Source organism: Athene cunicularia (assembly GCF_003259725.1).
Source record: "Athene cunicularia isolate RWA chromosome 3 unlocalized genomic scaffold, athCun1 chr3_part1, whole genome shotgun sequence".
In the NCBI taxonomy this organism is placed as follows: domain Eukaryota; kingdom Metazoa; phylum Chordata; class Aves; order Strigiformes; family Strigidae; genus Athene; species Athene cunicularia.
In genome coordinates this window covers 68,413,945-68,433,955 of record NW_020799097.1, presented here as the reverse complement: position 1 = coordinate 68,433,955, position 20,011 = coordinate 68,413,945, and the positions used below count along the sequence as shown (strand labels likewise).

Genomic DNA, 20,011 nt, shown 5'->3' with positions numbered 1-20,011 from the left:
GGTAATGTACAAGTTCCTACACACCTGGCCTTTAAGCACCCACTATAATTAACAAGGATTGCACAGTGATCATTTTCACACATCAAAGCCTACTTTAAAAAATGTTGGTGGATCTTAGTTGTTTATCACCATGATATTTTATGAGAAGGGTCTGTGAAAGTGGATGGTTAGATATTTTTCTGCTTTTTGGACTGACCATAACAAAAAACACTCCTGACAGTAACCTGCCTTAGCACAGAGGCTCTGCTGATGGCTGCCACCTTCCCTCCCCACTCCCACAGGCTAGTATTTGCCTACTAACTACCAGTTTCTAACTTATCTGGCCCATTAAAAAATAGTTCAAGGACATGGATAACTTTTAAAAGTATGTTTCCTTTAGTTCTGGGCTCCTTTTTGTCAGAGGGCTTTTACTCTGCTTGATCCTGAAATACTTTTTATTTTATCCATCGGAGAAACATGGTCAGGAGAGCTTGGTTAAGAAATGTAGCTGAGGGAATCTGCTTTTCATTATCTTTAGAATTTTTTTTTTTTTTGGCATGCTCAATTTGACTACTTTTTAATAAGTTTTATTATGTTGAGGACTCTTTTTTTCTACCATGTAATGTGTCATGTCTGGAAGGGGAGCAGCCAAGTATGCCTCTGCAAAGAACTGGGTGTAGAGCTTTTATCTAAACCCATCTGCTCTAGTGCTGGGGGTTAGGGTTTGAAATGCTTTCTAGATTTGTCACAGTTTTTAGTAAGAAGATTTTGATGCTATCATCTTTTGTATATTATTCCCCTGTATTTACATAGACCCTCAATGGGATCAGTTTTCTTTATAGAGTAATGTTCATGGATTTGCATGTATTTAGATTAACATACCTGCTCCTTTTCTGGACATGATTATAGGAATGTTCTAACCCAGTAAAGTATTAATAAAACTTGGTTTTGGATTAGGAATGTTGTAAATATGTTCATACATTTTTTATGTTTCTGGATAACGTAACTGTGGTGAGTGATAGGTTTCAGCAGATAGGTACTTCCATCATTTTTAGACTGCTTGTGTTGTTTTATTATCAGATGTGTAGGAAGTCAGTGTGCTGACAGGTTATCAAGTACTACTCCGGAGGAGATTGGCAGCTCTCAGTAACAGACCCCCTTCAAATCCTGTCTCTTCCACAGGGAATGCAGCATCTAATTACTAGTACAGTTGGTTTGAAGTGTAATGTTACTTGTACTGACTTACTGTTGTCTCATTTTTACCAATTTGCAATGGATCGAGGAGGGGTGATGAAACGAGGTTTGCATCTAAAGGAGCAAGTGATTTGAGGTCTGCTTTGCTTTACTAAAATCTTTATCTAATTTGTAATAAAACTAGTTTGAGGTCAGCTGAGATTTACTTTCATGAGAATGTTGTACTACATTGGTTTCCATAGTCCAGTGTTACCTTTAGTATGTTGGAATGCTAGTTGGATTTCGTATTTCAGTTTTTCTCACAGGGCTTTGTACTCAGTGCATCAAGAGCAGTCCATGAGTTTACTCTTACAATGCTGAAATGTGAAAGGAAATGGCAGAAAACTAGAGATTTTCATGTGTTGTGACTAATTTCTTACTTGTCTTTCTGTTAAGATCTTTAGTGGTTCTTCTCTGTAGTTCTAATTCTCTCTGTTCCCCACCCCACCCCCCCATACTACAGTGAATATCTTCTCACTCTATTCAAGAACAATGTGATTGTAGTATTCTCTGAAGCTACAGAGTATGGATTAAATTATGTTCTTTATTGTGAATGAAAGGAAGGAAGTAAAGGAGAATTTGGTTTTACACCTCTTTGGGCTTCTAGAGTATGAATGTATTTTCAGCTCTTACATGGGCATGAAGTCTTGTCAAATACAGATTCAATAAGGTGTTTTTTAAAACAGTTGCTTAAAAACCCTCAAGCTAGTAGATTTTTTTTTTCATTGAGTCTATTAACAGAAATCCTAATTTGTCCCAAAGATCAGGAAAGAGTTTTTTTTGCAGTTTTATTTATATCAGCAAAGAAAGAAACTTCTGTAAGGCCTTTTCCTCTTACTAGAATCAGCTGTGTGAAGGAGGAGCAAAGAGTACTTTCCATGCAGCCATACCCAGACTTGATCCAGTAGAGGTTATGCTATTTAGTTGCTGCTTGATTTAACTTTATCAGGGTAGTGCAGTCAGTCCAGCAGGCACATCTGAACAGATCTCCCTGTGTATGGCGCTAAGGGTAGCAGCTGTGTCATTCATCACCTCATATTGTCACTTGTCCATCTTGGATTCTTACCATCTGGCCACTGCATTACTGGGGGCATGTCAGTACAGTAAAATCTCACATGGTCCCTTCCTCCTGTTGAGCTCCACTTCTGCACTCCTTGTGGTAGTGAGAAGGAAGTCTCCCAGCTTGCAGATTTTCTAGATCAAGCTATCCAGCCTCTGTTGGGACAAGAGAAGCAGCATTTGAATGCTTAGTAAATAGTAACTGGAGAGGTGGCAAGGGGTATGGCTTCAAAGAGAGCTTGGGTGGAGATGCACAGCAGCAACACGCATAACAGGAGAGCATAAAGGTCACTCTCCACAGCGGAGTCAGGGGAGTAAGGAGATGGATGGACTTTTTTTGTACAGTCACTTTTTTCATGTGGCAGATGAAGGAATACCAAAGAAAAGATGAAGGATGTACCAAACAAAACTTTATTGCTTGTGTAAAGCTAAACTTCATTGCATAGGTGGCTACAAAGTGAAAGGAAATTTGATTAGCTCTTCAAATATTGTTTACAAATAATGACTGTACATAGATTCAAAGGGTGAGAACTGAAGAAAACAATTATCACCTTCAAAATAAGATATTTATTATTCTCTTAGATTTAAGAAGTCAAGATCTGACTAAGTATGTATTAAACTATATAATTGCTAAACAAATTTATGTTGATATATTATATCCTCTCAGCAAAAAGTGTAATGGTTCTGTTTAATTCCAAATCAGTATGTTTAGGTGGTTGTTTTAGTAAATCTAGCTACAGGAAAAAAAAAAACAACAAACCAAAAACCAAACCAACACAAACCATACAAATGGAAAACAAGACAAAATAACTTATAAAAATACTCTTCTTTTTACTGATTTAAATAACTTCAGAAATGAAAATAATTTAAACTTAAACAGACTTTCTAAGGTAATTTTAGTTTTCCATGTTTTGCACTGCCACTGTAAATGCTAGTGCTAAGGTTCTCTGGTGCCCACATCAGGTCACAGCATCAGGAGGAGCACCTGCAGCTCAGTGGCTGCTTTTCTGCTCTGTGTGCTTGTGCTGTGGATGTGGCTGCTCAGCAGGTCAGTCACCTGTGTTTGATATGTGGGCTTTCGTGGGAAACTGCAAGTTGCCGTAGTGGTGGGGTGGGAAGGAATGAAGAAGTAATCTGTCCACCTCTTTGCTGGCCAAGTAAGTGCGGGTGCAGACAGTTTTCTTTCCTGTCAGAGCAAAATGCAAGCTTTCCCTGGGGTTTTTCAGGGGAGAGTGTACTACTCAGTGAATAGTATCAATTTCCAAAGGTCAGCTTTCTTAAAGATAATTGAAATATCAAGAAAATACCTTTTTCACATATCATGTCATAATGTTATAAGCCAACCACGCACCCCACTGTTGCTTATCTGCCAGTGGGCATCCCTGCAACAAAGCCCCAGCAAGTTGATCTTTCCCAAGGGAGATTCTCTGAAACATAAAATCTCAGACTCGTCCTGCTGAGAAACAGCTCTCCTGGCTTCTAGACAAACCTTGAAAAAACTGCTGCTTCTCATTTTATTTTACAGCCCTCCTGTCTTTCTTTTAAGATGCTTGTAAAAATGAGAGAGACCCAGGAGAAATCATAGTATCATTTGGAAGGAGTCAACTTATATATCCAATTCTCAATTTCCAGTATGGCAGACTTTTTACTGCATGGAAAAGGGATGAGATTTTGAGAGCTGGAACTATGTAGGTCTTCTATAAAACATTAATATTTTACACTGTTATTCTGCAAGTTTGAGCTTGCGTGTAAAAGTATTAAACGAACTGACAGAGAAAAGGGTCTGCATTACTAAGGTTTTTGTGGTTATCAGGGCATCACAGTTCCCCATAGTTGCTCCAGGCATGTTCTATATCCCTAATGAAAATTTATTATTTTAAAGTATACCTTAAACGTTCAACACCAACACAACCAGAGGTCACCATGGAGAGCAAGGCTGAGTTATTATAAAAATTATTCCTGGACTGGGGAGATGTCTACCTCACCTGTTTCCCAAATTCCTTCTTGATGTGAAATGAAGTACTCAGTAATTTCCTGGACACATGGGGCCGTAAGCTCTGTTGTTGGGAGCAGATGCTTGTCCTGCTCAGCCAGCCCCCCGAGACTGTGAGGAAGACACCCCTCACCCTCAAAATGGCCACAGAGCAGAGGCCAACCTGTTGGCTCTGCCTAATGATCAGTACCTGTCCATACTCATTTGAAGAGAGTATAAAGCTAGTTTTAATAACAGGAAACAAAAATACCACCCAAATATATAAACAAATAGATAGGAAAATAAGCTTTTGGTAGAATTTAGTCAAAATGAAGTATTTATGGTTAGATTAGATTCTCCTCTAGTAAAGATGGTTTGAAAATTATTAGACCATTCTGTGTCAGGGGACAGGTCGATGAATTTAAGAAAACTTATGACCAGTTTCTGCCAGTTTAAATAACACTGCAAATATAGAGCAGATAGCATGTTTGCTTCCTTTTATATTATGTGTAAGCTGATGGTGGATGGGATGGATGTTGTTTTGGTAGCTATTGATTGCACAGTTGCTTTATCCATTTAAGGTTTCAATAGTGACCAGCTGAAAGCAATAATTAAACATTACTTAAGTATGGTATGTAATTTAAAGGTCTCCTGCCTTCTTTTGTACACTTTTATTTCATCCCTGATAGTTTTCAGGATCAAACCACATTTGAAGAGGTTGAAGGGCAACGCTGACAAAAAGAGCATAAAAATAACCCATTGGAATATGTCCACTGGAGACATGATCGGCTGTGAGTGCTCATTTAGACACTCAGCAATGCTTTTAATTGTTATAATAATAATAAATGCCTTTGATTTCTCACTAATACTTTGAAAAGTGAATTGAACTGCTTCTACCATTGATCGTGCCATTTGTTTTAACTACCCTATTTTATGATTAATATGAAATTTAGATACTAATCCAGCAAAGCACATAAAATGTGACTACTCTGATTAGAATAACTGGAATTTCTTATGTGCTTTAATTCAAGCACACATGTGTGCATAGTTGCAGTAGTGCCTACATGAAAAGGGATAAATAAGGCAAATATGGAGAAATGGAAAATAATGTAAACAACACTGGTAAATAATGAAAGATGAGTTTAAATACAATACTTATATAAATTTGATAATTTGCTTACTTGGTGTAAGCATGATTAATAGAGCAGTGACAAGCTTTAAAGTCTAATATGTTAAAACACACCACTAGTTTGTCTTTTTGTACTGTTCATATTTCAGTTTCTCAGATTTCTGTTTTCCATACATTGTGTTTCAAGGTAGATGAGCTTGTGAGATTTTTTGTGTGTGCTGTTTTTCTAAGAAACCATTTTTTTTTGTGCTAGAATGTGCAGTGATATTCAGATTTTAAAAAACCCCTGACATTTCATCATACTGGCTTGATTTCCCAAAGTTTCATACTAAGTTAGGAAAATGTTATGCAGAAACTACCCTCCCACCAGTGAGCTCTTGATGGAGTTACTTTTGGCGAATTTCAATATACTTCACGTAAAGGAGTTTAATCCTTTGACATACTCTGTGCATTTTCTTTCACAAATCATTCCTTGAGATTCTTCTTCCTTCAATCGGCTTTCAGTAGCACTTCACGTTTTCAGTAGAAGCAAAAGACAGATTTTTCATTAGCACTGTGAGATATGATACCTTCCTGGCTTTTAATTAGGTTTTAATAAAGCAAGTATGTTTTCCAGGCTGCAGGATTTTTAACTGAGACAGATTTTAGTCATTTTTTTATTTATGTGTATTAAACCATATTTTAATACCAGATGAGTGTCTCTTAGCCTGAGTATTGTCTGAGTAAATAGCTTGTCGCTGAGATCCTTGAAGCTTTAATTATGGTCTTCCTGGTGTCTGACTGCTTTTAGTCTAGTATGATATTTAGCTTGACTCTTTTAAACAGACTAAAATTTACAGCACTTCTAAGTCCTTATTGGACAGTCAAAATACAGATGTAAATAGTTATGCAACCTTAATTGGTCTCATCTGCTTTTATATGAACTTTGTATTATTGAATTACTGCACTGTTTAAACAAAAGAAGACTCAAACAAAGACATGATTTGTATGGAAGTTAGGTTTCATAACAGAAGTGCCAGGAACAGACTTGGGCCTTACTGCCACTACTGGTAATGGGAAGTTCTGGGATGCCTTCTCATTTAACATCCTGCATGTTTTCAGCGAGATTTTGACTTAACTGTTTAAGAAATACATTGATGCTTTCATGTAATTTGGGAGGTTACAGGCAACTTTTCTGTCCTTGGAAGCTCATGTTTCTTTTCTACAGTCTGTAGTTATCATAGTTTCTTCAGTATTTATGTCACCATAAATGTCTGTAATAATTGTTTAACTTGAAGCAATCTAAAAAAGACATGAAAGAGGAAAATTTAATAATTTCATAGCATTTAGCTGGTGCTGGCATTCAGTGGAGAGACTGAAGCAGATGCCCAATAGGGCAATCTTACAAAAGAAGAAAACCGGTCGTTTTCTGTAAATCAGTAAAGTTCCACTTAGCTACATCATTTTATAGAGAACTCACCTTCAGAATTATTCTTCTTCATGAGTCATCATTACCCATGCAAATGCAGTCTGCAGAGGCTCTAGAGTAACAGAGGAATCAAAGGAGGAAATAATTCTTATGAATGACTTTGTTGGTCATTTCTAGAATTACAGGTGCACCCCCAGAGGTGGTTAAGTGTGAAAACAGCTGTTAGATGATTTTTAAAGGGCATTAGGGAATCAAATGTTAATGTTACCTCAGTACATTTGAAAATGAATAGAAGGTAATAAGGATGTTGTGTCACAAACATTTCTGTATCAGTATTGTACTGGTTTTTTTATGTTGTTTTTTTTCCCCTGCAGGGACCATTAAAACATTCAAATCTGAATTCCTGTAAACTGTACAGTCTCCTTAGTTGTCTACATTTGTAAGTAAAAACTAACGTAATTACAGTAATTCTGATATCATACCAGGAAAATCATTTAAATCATCATTAAAAATGGTTGAAGTATTAACTTATTTTTTTATTCTAACCTGAGGAAGTTTTTTAGAAAGCTGTTAGGCTTGACAGGAGTGTAGAAGGAACAACTGAGTTATTGACAGGATCCATTTAATCCCATTTATCCGTGAATTTGATTTTCCCAGGGCAAGAGCTGTAGTCCGCGTTGTCATGTGAGAAGAAAGTTTCAGCATACACAGTGCATTATTCAGTCTTTACAAGCGATCAAGCATAAGAGTAGGCTTTTGTCTGTGTCTGCATTGCTCTTCATTTTATTTAATTTTAATGGAGAGTAGTTTGTTTTTATAGATAATTTTGTTTAAGGTTAAAACACTGACAAGAAAAGTGGGAATGTTTCATTCTGTGTTCCAGTTGCACACGCTGTAGTTGGGAAAATGGATTTGCTCTACTGGGAAGGCTTCAAATCAAGGCAGGGTGCTTTACGCTAGCTGCGCTGTAATGCAGGATGCGTGACTGCAGTACAGGGAAAGACCCATGGAGGGGCCTCCAACATTGTTACCTTAACAGTGCCTTCTGGCAGTGCAGCCTCTTCCTCTGTGAATTGATGACCCCTTCATGCCAGTTTACATGTGGATTTGTTTTGGAAAATCCCTGTTAACTTCAGATGCATTCTATGCTTCCTAACAAAAAACCCCAAAATTAGTAGCAAGAGACTTGTTGTGAATCCACCAGTGTACAGGGTGAAGGTACTCCGAGGGTCTGCACGCTTGGGAATCGCCCTTCTGTGTTTGGATAGGACCTTTCATGCCCTTTTTCCCTGATCTTTATTCCTCAGACTCTTCTAAAACTGGCAAAAGTGGAGGGCTTCACCCCAGATGAAGGCTGTCCTTCCCTCGCCCTGTTACATGGAGGTTTCTGATCCTGTTTTCCCAACCAGCCATGAACAACAGCCCTGCCAGTGGCTCGGGGCGCTGGCCCCTGCAGTGCCCTGGCCTTGCACGGCAGAGCAGCTCGCCCACCCCGCCAGAGATTCGGCACCGGCAGCTGCCGGCTGTGCCTCCGTCGCAGGAATCGCAACAGCACAAGCTCTGGGCGCGACACTGTGTTTCCTCCGCTTGCCATTTGCTTTCTGTAGGCTACCATCTTCGTGACCAGCCTGATCCCTGCCAGGCATCACTACAGCCTCAGCTCTGCCTGTTTCTTTTAAAGCCTGTTCAGCGTATTTCTCCAACAGCCGCATAGCAGCGTATACCTAATTACTCTGTATCAGTCCCTATAGATCAGTGAAAAGGGCTGTTGGTAGCAAAGGTGGAATAAATGAAGTTACGACTGGGCACGAGCATGTTGAACAAGTAAAAGTGTGCAGTGGAGCCTGAGTGGGTGCACTTTGCTGCTTCCAGCCAATTGAATTAATTAGCTAATTGGATTTGGGAGATGCATCCCTTGTCCTGCAGGCTCCCTCCTTCCTGCAAGCATCTTGAGACAAATGACAGTTGTGCGCATCGTGGTACTTAGTCTCCTTGGTGGAAAGCTCTGATTTGTTTCTGTGGCCAAGCATGAGGCATAAGGCTGAATGGGATCTCACACGGGATCATCTGGGCTGTTCACCTACTTGTGAGGAGGATCACACATACTTCTCCTCATCTTGACAGGTGTTTGTCTCAACTGCTCACATCACTTACTGTGGCAGCATTATTTGTAATACCTGTAAATAATTAGCTGCTGGGCTGATCATCCTTGTGTTGGAAGGCTTTTCTCTGCAACTGCGTAAGTCTTGTCTGCATCATGATGGACATGGAGAGCAGTCACTGTCCTCATAACTAACTTTTACATATTTTAAATATGTTATCATGTCTTCTCTTAGTCTTTGCTTTTTCTAGACTAAAAAATCTAATTCTCTCAACTTTCCCTTGTTCTGCCTACATCTGTTAAAATTTTTTGTGGCTTTTACCTGGACTGCCTCCAACTGTCTCCTTCCTCGAACAGCTCAGTAGGCAGAGCGGGACACAGTAATGCAGTGAGGGCCTTGCCACTGCTGGTAGGGGAAAAATAATTACTTGATTTGCTTACAGAATTACTGTAAATATATATCAGGCTGACTTTTTCTGCAACTGGATATCATCCTGATTAATAATTTGCTTATAGATAGTTATAGCTCCCCTGCAGATCCTTTTTGCAGCACAGTTGCCTAGCAAATCTCCTTTCTAGACGTGCACACTTGAATTATCCTTCTGTGGTAATTTGCACTTCTCTTTTGTGCATCTAATGCATAAATTTCAGGACATTTATCCAAATAACTGTGATCATAGTGAATTCTAATCCAATCTTGTAAAGTGCTTGCAACCTCACCCAGTTTTATATCGTATCAGATATTACAAATATCTTTTATCACCAATGTACAAGATCCTCAAATACACAAAGCATCAGAATTACAATTATCTTGTTTTGAGAAACCTGATGAAGGGTCTTTGGTTGTACCCACCTCTCTGGTGAGCAAGCAGTAGCTTTGTTGTAGGATGTAATTAAACTTTTCTCTGTCACTGTACTGGCATACAATGACGTGAGGTAACCAACGTTTCAGCCACCAAAGGTCACACTCAGATGTTAAATTAGCCTGTGCCGAGCTCCAGGTGACGGCAGCTGTATTCTCTCAGGCAGAGCTTATTTTGAATTAGCAATGTTGTTCTATGCTGCATTTCTTTTTCTAACACGTTTACAGGTGGTTTTCTTTTTTCATCTGTTTCATGTTCTTTCTTTTCCCTGTGTCTTTCCATGGTGAATTCTTTGTAGTTCTCCCAACATGCTAAGCTGTGTGTACTTACTGATACCTTTTGAATTACTCCTTTGGGGCTTTAAGGTAATTAAATATCTCCTGGTATAGCATACTGCTCACTTACTCTGCGCTAGGTTAATTTGCTGCTGTGCCTTCAGCACTGCCCTTCTGTAAACTTGTTTTCTCATCTGAACTCTTCCCCCTTTGGATTGCTTTTGTCTGGGGGTGTCCTGGATTAATCTCTGGAGCTGGCTGAGGCTGCAATTCTAGAACTCCCCTAGTATTTGTCTGCTTTTCCTCTCCTAGGAATCATGAAATCTCTTGGTTTATAATCACTTTAATCTGATTTTCTTTTCATCACTAAATACTGAACAGTTCTTCCACAAAACTAAAGTTAAACCTAGAACACCACCACCGGTGCAATGTCTTTTATTGCTTTATGGCCTGCCAGATTACTTCTTCAGCAAATACTTGAGTATCTTCAGGAGAAATAAAACAGGTGTTTAATACCAAACTTTGTCCATATCCCAATTTTGAAAGCCATTTGAGTTTTTGTGTGCTTTCATGGATGAGTTCTTCCATCCAGGAAGCCAACAGAAGACTGTTTCAGAGGTTGTCTTTACTCCTTGAGGAGTATTCCAGGGGAATATTTTTCTGAACTAGTAATCTAACCCTTTCTGCAAAGCAATTGCAATGAAAAAACACAGCCTCCTCTGACCTCGGAAGTGTAATATTAAAACATATTCTGCAGCTTTTAAAAATACATCTGGAAGAAACTTCCTGAAAAAGCTACAAGGGGTTCTGTGCCTCATCAGTGTAATGGTAACCACAAAGAGATGAGGTATAACCAGCTACAACCTTACCCTTGTGACAGGTAGTCAACATGCAGCATCATAAATAGAATCTTTCCTGAGCAGCAAACAAAGCAGAGCTATGTCTGACAGGACTTCTGCAACCTATATGAATGAAAAAAAAGAGGTGAACAATGTAAATCCTATATTGGTAAACACCCAAAGAGGAGGGCATTGGTCTCAAAGTGAAAACTTTATGGTTGATCTGTCTTTTATGGGCCGAATTGCAACCCTACATCTTCAGCCTTTTTTTCCTTTAGGAAAGGATCTATGTGGTTCAGCTGTTTGAGCATGTGTCTTGTTTCCTTTGTTTAAAAAATGTTCTGTAATAGTTATTTCAGACCTCTGTAAATGGATGACAAGTAGCCACATTTTATTTAAACCACAACTTTCTTTATAGCCATTTCTTACCCTGCTATCAGTGCTATTTCAGTAGTTCTGTGGGTAACAACAGCATTTTTCTTTACTTTGGAGGCTTCAAATATTAGAATTATTTTAGGGGAGTGGTTTTGGATTCAGTTTGTATTCGTACTGATAGGTTATATATCATGGGTATTATATAATGCCTGTAATTTAAGACTCCACAAAGGAAACAAAACATTTATTATATTCTGAGGCATTTCCAGGGAGTGAATAACTATGATTAACTGAATAGGCCTTTAGCTACCACTATTACTCCGCTCAAATGCAGCTGAAATAGCATTTCTTTAGTGGTAAAATTGGCAGCACTGCACTTGTAAAACAAAAAAAAAAAAAAAAACAAAACAAAAAAAAACCCAAAAAACCAAAAAAAACCCCAAACCAAAACCACACGAAAAAACAACAAAACCTTTACAAATGACAGTTTTGGAAAGTCCTTTACATTCTTAGGAATCTCCAAAGGAGTTGTATTTAAAGGCATCAGACTCAATTTTCCTAGCCTGAAACTGTTCAAGAAATATAATAAGTATGTATTTTAGATGAATATTATATTTCACCAATCTTATACCCACATATGTAGAAATTCAATAATTAAAGTAGCTACAGGGATAAATTTTTCTGTAGCTTGATTAAGCCTTCTCACTCAATTATCTCCATTATATTGTACTTACTTACTTCTGGTCAGATACATTTGTTCCCCACAGTACATATGTTTTTCAAAATATTTATATCACTGCAGAAACATGTTCTACAATTACAGAAAAATATTTACTTGTTCATTTTATAATAGCAGAATTACTAATGAAGTACTGATATAAAGATTTTCTAATAGTGGTATGAGCCAAAGAGCACAACCTAACAGTTAATAAATTAGTTACCATATTTTTTTATTTCTGTGGGTTTTTTAAAAAATTCTATTTTGGCATTGAGATAGATTGTTCGTTTTAGTATATCTTAAACATCTATCACAATACCTTGTTTTATTTACTAAAAGCGTCGCTTACAATAAATGAATTTTCCTTTGTGCTGAATTTTTGTTCAGAATATGTCTTCAAGGTAGAGTTAAGGGGCTTCAGATTATTTTTGAATTTAATATTTCTGACAGCTTAATCTGATTAGAAACCAACTGTCCTCTGAAGTTTCTTTTATCTTCTTCTGCCTCAAACAACTTGTTAATATATTTTCATGCTTTGCGTAATGTCAGATCTCTTTAGAAATGCTGCTGGTAGTTACAGTAAGAAAAGATTATAATAATTAGGAAGAATATTTCTGGTTTAAATCCTTTGGTGAACAGGAATGATATGAATTTGGCTATGTTGCTCTCTGGAGATCCTTGGCAGCCAGTGCAGGCTGCATTCCTCCACTGACTGGAGCTGATGAATAACTTTCTGTAGATTGAGTGGTCTCTGATGGAGCTGAGGAACAAAGACTCTACCTCTAGTGATTCTCTTTTTTTGACAAAAATATTGTCTCTGCACAACTGAAGTTAAATTTTGTTTTAATTTTTCTATTTCTTGAAACAGTAGTGTCTACTGACAATAGTCTGTTTGAAAAACGTAAAGATTTTTAAGGACCTAATATTGAATGCCCAACAACTTTTGGGACTTCACATTTTAGAAGTGTGCATGTGCAAAAGGATCGTTTTAAAAGCAGTGGTATCAAGCAAATGCAACTGCCATTGTTTAAAAATAGATCACAGACTTTGTCAGAGTTAATGGAGAAGAATAGTGGTGATAGAGGTGTTTCTGTGTTGACATGAAGAGTGCCTGGATCTGTATTTTAGAAGAGAAAGGTGGACTCAGTAGCTGGTAAAATAATAAATTCTCTTGTCTTCTCCATTAAGATTTCTTTTGGTTCTTGCACTAGTGAGGATAATACTGGTTACTTAAGTATTTTTCTAATTATAATAATTATTTATACAGTACAGAACTATTTCAGTTAGTTTTGTTAAGAAGGTTATTTGGGCATTCTGAAATGTCTAAAATGCAAAATGGGTGAATGTAGAAACAAAATCTATTCAACAGTTCATCCAGTTAAGCCTCCAGTATGGATTTAATAGTAAGTCACTGAGATACTGTGGCTGGTATAACAGCAGCCAATAGTCTTCAACACGTGCAAGAGCCTTGCCTCTGCCCTGTGGCATCCCATAATGATTATCTGAGACATTTTTAATATGTTGTGGTATTTCATTGGGATAACTGAAATGGATGCACAGTAACACCAATATAGATTCAATCAATGTTTGTAGAATTTGCAGAGACAGCTGTCTAGAAAATGGAGTTAATGATCTGAAAGAAAATTACTTCCAGGGAGAGTATCTTCTGCTTACTTAATGCTGAACGAATCTACTATCAATACAGAGACATTTACAGAGTAACAAGACTATAGGAGAAACAGGCATTCTGTTTACATAATTTATACATTTTAATTAAAGGTGCCAAAATATTTTTATTGCCAGGGCCTACAAGACAGAATGAGCACTGGAATTACGGGCTTTCTGATCAATAGCTGCTAAGGTCACAGAGAAACCACAAGTAATGACAGATCATAACTTGCACATAAAGTTATTTAAGGCATTATTTAAAGTTAAATATAAATAATTACAGTTAAATGTAGACTGATATTTTCAAGCAACTTTCAGGATCTTTAAGAGAAGCTCTAGGTTGCAAGGCTCACCTTTCATGGCCATTCATACATTTCTAATTCACTGGGGAGATGATTCCTGCACTGCAGCTATTGGAAATGATATTTCCAGTGCAGAGTTGGAACTGTGAAGGGCACGTGGGAAGGAAGCTGATCCACTGCGTGGCTAAATCCAGTCAGAAGACACAATTCTTAAGACAGTAGAGGGGCATGTAGTCACTGCAAACGCATTCATTGTGCAGATTGGTAAAACCTAGTGGGCAACTGCAGATCCTTTCATCTGGAGTTGCACATCCTTTCATCAGGTGACTGCAGTACCTTTCATCCAAAGGAGATTCTGAAAGACCAGTGTGAAATCCAGCAATACAAATATAAAGTAAGGTATTTAAAGAAATAAACACAGTTTCTGCAACTACTTTTTGGAGACAGTAAAATGAGGGAGAACCAAAGTATGTTTACTGGCTGTGAGATGTCTCTGAGCCATTGGTGTAATAGCTGTATGTGGGGAAAAAAAAAAAAAAAAGGTAAAATACTATCTTAGAACATATCAAGCAAGGTATCTTCATAGAAATAGTGAAGTTATCAGTGCCTTTATTTTAGAATCATAGAATAATTTATTTGAAAAAAGACCTTTAAGATGATCAAGTCCAACCTTAAGCACCACATCTATGCCTCCAGGGATGGTGACTCAACCACTTCCCCAGGCAGCCGGTTCCAGTGCTTGACAACCCTTTCTGTGAAGAAATTTTTCCTAATACCCAATCTAAACCTTCCCTTCCTTGAAAGGAAACTTGAGACCGTTTCCTCTTGTCCTATCACTTGTTACTTGGAAGAAGAGTCTGATATCCACCTCACTACAGCCTCCTTTCAGGTAGTTGTAGAGAGTGATAAGGTCTCCCCTGAGCCTCTTTTTCTCCAGACTAAATAACCCCAATTCTCTCAGCTGCTACTCCTAAGACATTGCCCTTCTTTGGATGCACTCCAACACCTCAGTGCCTTTCTTGTAGTGAGGGACACAAAACTGAACACAATTATTCAAGGTGTGGCCTCAGCAGTGCTGAGTATGGGGTAAGATCACTTCCCTGTACCTGCTGGCCACGCTGTTTCTGATACAAGCCAGGATGCTGTTGGTGGTCTTGGCCACCTGGGCACACTTCTGGCTCATATTCAGCCAGCTGTTGACTAACACTTCTAGGTTCATTTCCACCAGACAGCTTTCCAGCCACTCTTCCCCAAGCCTGTAGCGTTGCAGGGGTTTGTTGCGACCCAAGTGTAGGACCCGACACTCCACCTTGTTGAACCGCATACAGTTGGCCTCATCCCATCGCTCCAGTCTGTCCAGATCCCTCTGCAGAGCCTCCCTACCCTCGAGCAGATCAACACTCCCACCCAACTGGGTGTCATCTGCAAACTTACTGAGGGTGCACTTGATCCCCTCATCCAGATCATCAATAAAGATGTTAAACAGGAGTGGCCCCAAAACCAAGCCCTGAAGAACACCACTTGTGACCAGCCACCAACTGAATTTAATTCCATTCACCACAACTATTTGACTCCATCCATCCATCCATCCATCCATCCATCCATCCATCCATCCATCCATCCATCCATCCAGATTTTTACCCATTGAAGTGTATGACCATCTAAGCCATGAGTGGCCAGATTCTCCAGGAGAACTCTGTGGAAAGTGGTATCAGAGACTTTACTAAAGTCTAGGTAGATGACATCCACAGCATTTCCTTCATCCACTAAGCAAGTCACCTTGTCATAGAAGGAGATCAGGTTTGTCAAGCAGGACCTGCCTTTCATAAACCTACCCTGACTGGGCCTGATTGCCTGGTTGTCCTGTACATGCCACATGATGGCACTCAAGATGATCTGCTCCATAACCTTGCCTGGCACCAAGCTCAGACTGACAGGCCTGTACTTCCCCAGATCCTCCTTCAAGCCCTTCTTGTAGGCGGGCTCATTTGCTAATCTCTAGTCCACAGGGATCTCCCTGGTTAGCCAGGACTGCTGATAAATGATTGAAAGTGGCTTGGTGAGCACTTAAGACAGCTCCCTCAGTAGCCTTGGGTGGATCCCATCCAGCCCCATAGACTTGTGTGTGTAGCAGGTCACTAACCATTTACCTTTAGACTATGGGGGCTTCATTCTGCTCCCTGTCCCTGTCTTCCAGTTCAGAGTACTGGGTACTCTGAAAACAACTGTTCTCTACTATTAAAGACTGAGGCAAAGAAGGGATGAAGTACTTCAGCCTTTTCCTCATCCTTTGTCACTGTGTTTCCCCACACATCCAATAAAGTATGGAGATTCTCCTTAGCCCTTCTTTCGTTGCTAATGTATTTACAGAAAAAAAAAATCTGTTGTCTTTTACAGCAGTAGCCAGATTAAGTTATAGCTGGGATTTGGCCCTTCTAGTTTTCTTCCTGCATAACCTCACAACATCCTTGTAGTCCTCCTGAGTTGCCTGCTTCTTCTTCCAAAGGTCATATGCTCTTCTTTTTTTTCTGAGTTCCAAAGGTCTCTGTTCAGACAGGCCAGTCTTATTCCCTGACGGCTCACCTTTCAGCACATGGGGACAGCCTGTTCCTGTGCCTTTATGATATCCTTCTTGAGGAATGTCCAGTTTTTCTGGACTCCTTTGCCCCTCAGGACTGTCTCCCAAGGGACTCTGTCAATGAGGCTCTTAAACAGACCTTTGTAGGATAAAGTATGTAAGTCTTATCACCCATGCTCAAGAAATATTAAACCAGACTGGAAGAGACTCAGAGGCAGGCTAGGGAAAGAGTAGGAAAACAGAAGCAAGAGGATGCTAACAGATGTTGACTTAACCTAGTAAAAGGAAGCCTGGGAAAAAGACTGTGATCATGGTCTCTCTAACTGGCTTCAAGTAGTGCACATCTGAAAAAACAGAAAATCTGCTTATAGTGGACACAAGCCCCAGGGATAGAAATTGGTTATGAATAAATGTAAGCTGCAAATGAGAAAAAAATATTCTAGTCATCAGAGCAATAAATTTCTGGAAAAGCAAGCAAGAAGATGTTAAAATAAAAAAAAAAACAACTCAACTTTTAGGACAGAACTTGGCCAGTTAATGGAAAGGAATAGGAGCCTGCATGCTGAGACCTTTCTGTCTTCTGTTCCCTTCTTTTGTACCCCTCCTATTCCACATAGCAAAGGACTGTGGACAGTTTTGTATACTCCTGAGATTGCCTTCTCAAACCAGATGCTCGCAGGTACTCATTGAGGTGGGATGCCATAGTAAAAGCAAGAAGACACATCAGCTGTGAGAAGAAAAATCTAGGTTTGTTGTTTGTCTTGGGATCTCTGCCAGTCATTGGTGTAATACAGAATCATAGAATCATCTAGGTTGGAAAAGACCTTGAAGATCGACTAGTCCAACCATTAACTTAACACTGACAGCAAATGCTTAGAGAGGTGTAAGAGCTTAAAGTCTGTTTCAGGGTAGGGATGCTGATCTGTGTTTCAGCTTTCTTCCTCCTTGTCGTTGGAAGCTCAACCATCAGTTACTGCTTTGAAACAGTACAGGGAGCTGTTCTGTGCTGCTAGCAAACGATTTGTTAGCAGATTCCAGCTGATATTCAGTGACTGTGCAATTACTTTTTATCTACGTTGTCCCAGTGCAACCAGTTACGGGAATGCACCAGCCCCACAACTGGGAGGCAGTGGCACCCAACCTGCCTGTGTGGCGAGAGAGGTGCCAGTAGTGAGCACTCCCCCTCCCCACTGGCTCCTGCAGGGGGAAAGCAGCCGTCTGGGACAAATTACGTTCATCTGGACCCTGGCAGAAAGCAGCTTCCTAAATCAGTCAGAGCCACCCATAGGCTGCCCATGCTTCTGCAAGGCGAAGGGGTCCAGGTTAGCGTAAGGCTTATCCCGCAGGACTGCCATGGCATGGGCGCAGTTGTGCTGTTGGCTCCTGGCTCTCCCGTGGGACATGTGGCCGTGTGCTGGGGATGCTCTCGCTACGTGTACCGGCTCTCAGCACCGCCCGACTCAATGAGTCTCTCCTCGCTGCTTCAGCACAGCGCGGAAGGGTTCGCTTGAACTGTCCATGCTGTGTTTATGGATGTGCCTTTGCCTTGAAGCAAACCAGAAGTGTTCCTGCAGTCAAGCCCAGCTGAGGAGAGATTAAGGCTGCTCTTCATTAACACCTTAAGTGTTGTTTGCAGTTTACAGCTCACACCCTCTGCCATACTGTAGCCACCCCGATGAGCACTGTTTGGCTTGAATGTAGATGAAGTGTTCTAGCAAGTATGTCAAGAGTTGGCTCATGGTCAAGATCCAGTCACGTAACTGGGTAGACAGTCCCCCAAAACGAACGTAAATCTTTGTCTCCCTCGTGGCAAGGCAGAGCAGGATAACTGCTTTAGCCTACAAAGCTGGAAGACAGCAGATTCGGATGTTCCTTATTTTGCAAATGTCAAACATTCAAAAATTGTGGCTTCGAAAATTACGAGACTGGCTTTAAAATCTTGAAATCTTAAAATTAAGGCTCTGGAAATCTCTTTTGTCTTCCGTTTTCTCAGCCTCTTCTGAACCTATCAGCACCTAACATCACATTTTGCACCTTTTCTTTGCATCTGTGACCATAAAAAATAAACTAAAAGGTGAAAACTCAGATTCTTACATGAGCAATTCTTTTCAGAAGAAGCTTTATAGAAAAACATCACATCATGGAGCTCACAAGTAACTCTCCAGAGTTGACAACACTGGATTTGATAAAGCCAAGGACTGAGTTTGGCCAGAGTTTGCACAGCTTGCAATGAGGATATAGTTTGAATTACAGAATTCTTGCTGAATGAGGAGATGTATGGAGTGAAAAAAAAGAGGCATAGGTTACCTGAAAGGAGAGGAAGAAAGTGAAGAGGTTAGAGGTGGCTACAGTTGTTGGTTTGTGCAGGGTAGTACATGTGTTTTCAGTCACACATCAGGGAAACTGCTTCAAGGCTGAGAAACAACTCACCCACTCAGAGGCTGGGTTTCAGCCTGTATTTTGGAGTACTGGCAACTGGATTATCACTTGGTACCCCAATCAGGTTTTACCTACAGAATGCAGCTTGTCACTGGACTGTTAATTTCTAACTGATACCACATACACCACCATATTCAATGCAGAAAAGCTTTTAAAGTTAAGCAGATTTTAAAATCATGTTATGTAGGATTTTTTATAATGATTTTAAATTGCTTTAAAGAATAGTATATACTACTATGGCTGCCTAGTCTAGGATTTTCTCATATTTTAAACTGTTTCATGTGATTGTTAAGCTGGCAGATCCTTGTTAGTTTTAAAATACATTTCTAAATAAATTCTTTAAAAGTTTAGAGATTTTGTTATCCATTGTAATTAATTGTAATTTGAATTTAGCACATTGTAGTTTCCCTTTATCCTTATATCCCTGATATCTTTATGATATCAAGACTCTTAGATATATTCTAATACTTCTGCTTAATGTTGGCCTGTTAATTTGTTTAAAAAAATTAACTATAAGAATCTTTTTGTATACAGGTACAGAAATAATACAGCAATACAGATATTGAACAGTAATATTCTTTTTCTCCAAAACCCTTTTAGATCAAGTGATATAAAGCACCATCATAATTTTCAATTTTCCTACTGCCTCTTTAGCTATGACACCAAAATATATAAATAACATCACATGATGTTACAAATATTATTATTACCTTGATATAGTCTACTCGAACATCAGGGCCAGGGGCTTCATAATTTAATTTAAGTATATACAATCATCAGCATTTCCTTACTGTACAGGCTAACACATTTGACTTCAAGGAGCAAACAGATTGAGGTATTTCATTATCAGTAGTCTACTTTCTACCCATAAACTTCCACTGAAATTTAAAGTCAGTTCAATTATGTAGGTTTATTGTTGCTTGCTAACATCAGGAAAAGTTTTTCATTTGCTATTAATATCTATTTGGTAACTTCAGTCTTAATTACACTGAGAGTAATTTTCCCTCTGTCAGTCAACACACAAACGTTACACTTTTATATACGGACTTCTATTTCTGCTTTTGAAAAAATGT

The 20,011-nt window shown here is 39.2% G+C and overlaps 1 protein-coding gene across 3 annotated transcripts in view; it reads left to right on the top strand.

The window, feature by feature from the left end:
- SCAF8 (SR-related CTD associated factor 8) overlaps nucleotides 1-20,011 on the top strand; it is a 165,394-nt gene that overhangs the window by 74,375 nt on the left and 71,008 nt on the right. The window contains exon 21 of one of the 3 annotated variants that reach the window (XM_026845631.1): nucleotides 1,479-1,495. The exons of the other annotated variants lie outside the window; for them this stretch is intronic. The gene's annotated coding sequence lies outside the window, so the exon portion shown is untranslated. Of the gene's footprint in view, nucleotides 1-1,478; nucleotides 1,496-20,011 lie in introns of those variants that run through there. 3 annotated transcript variants of the gene reach the window in all.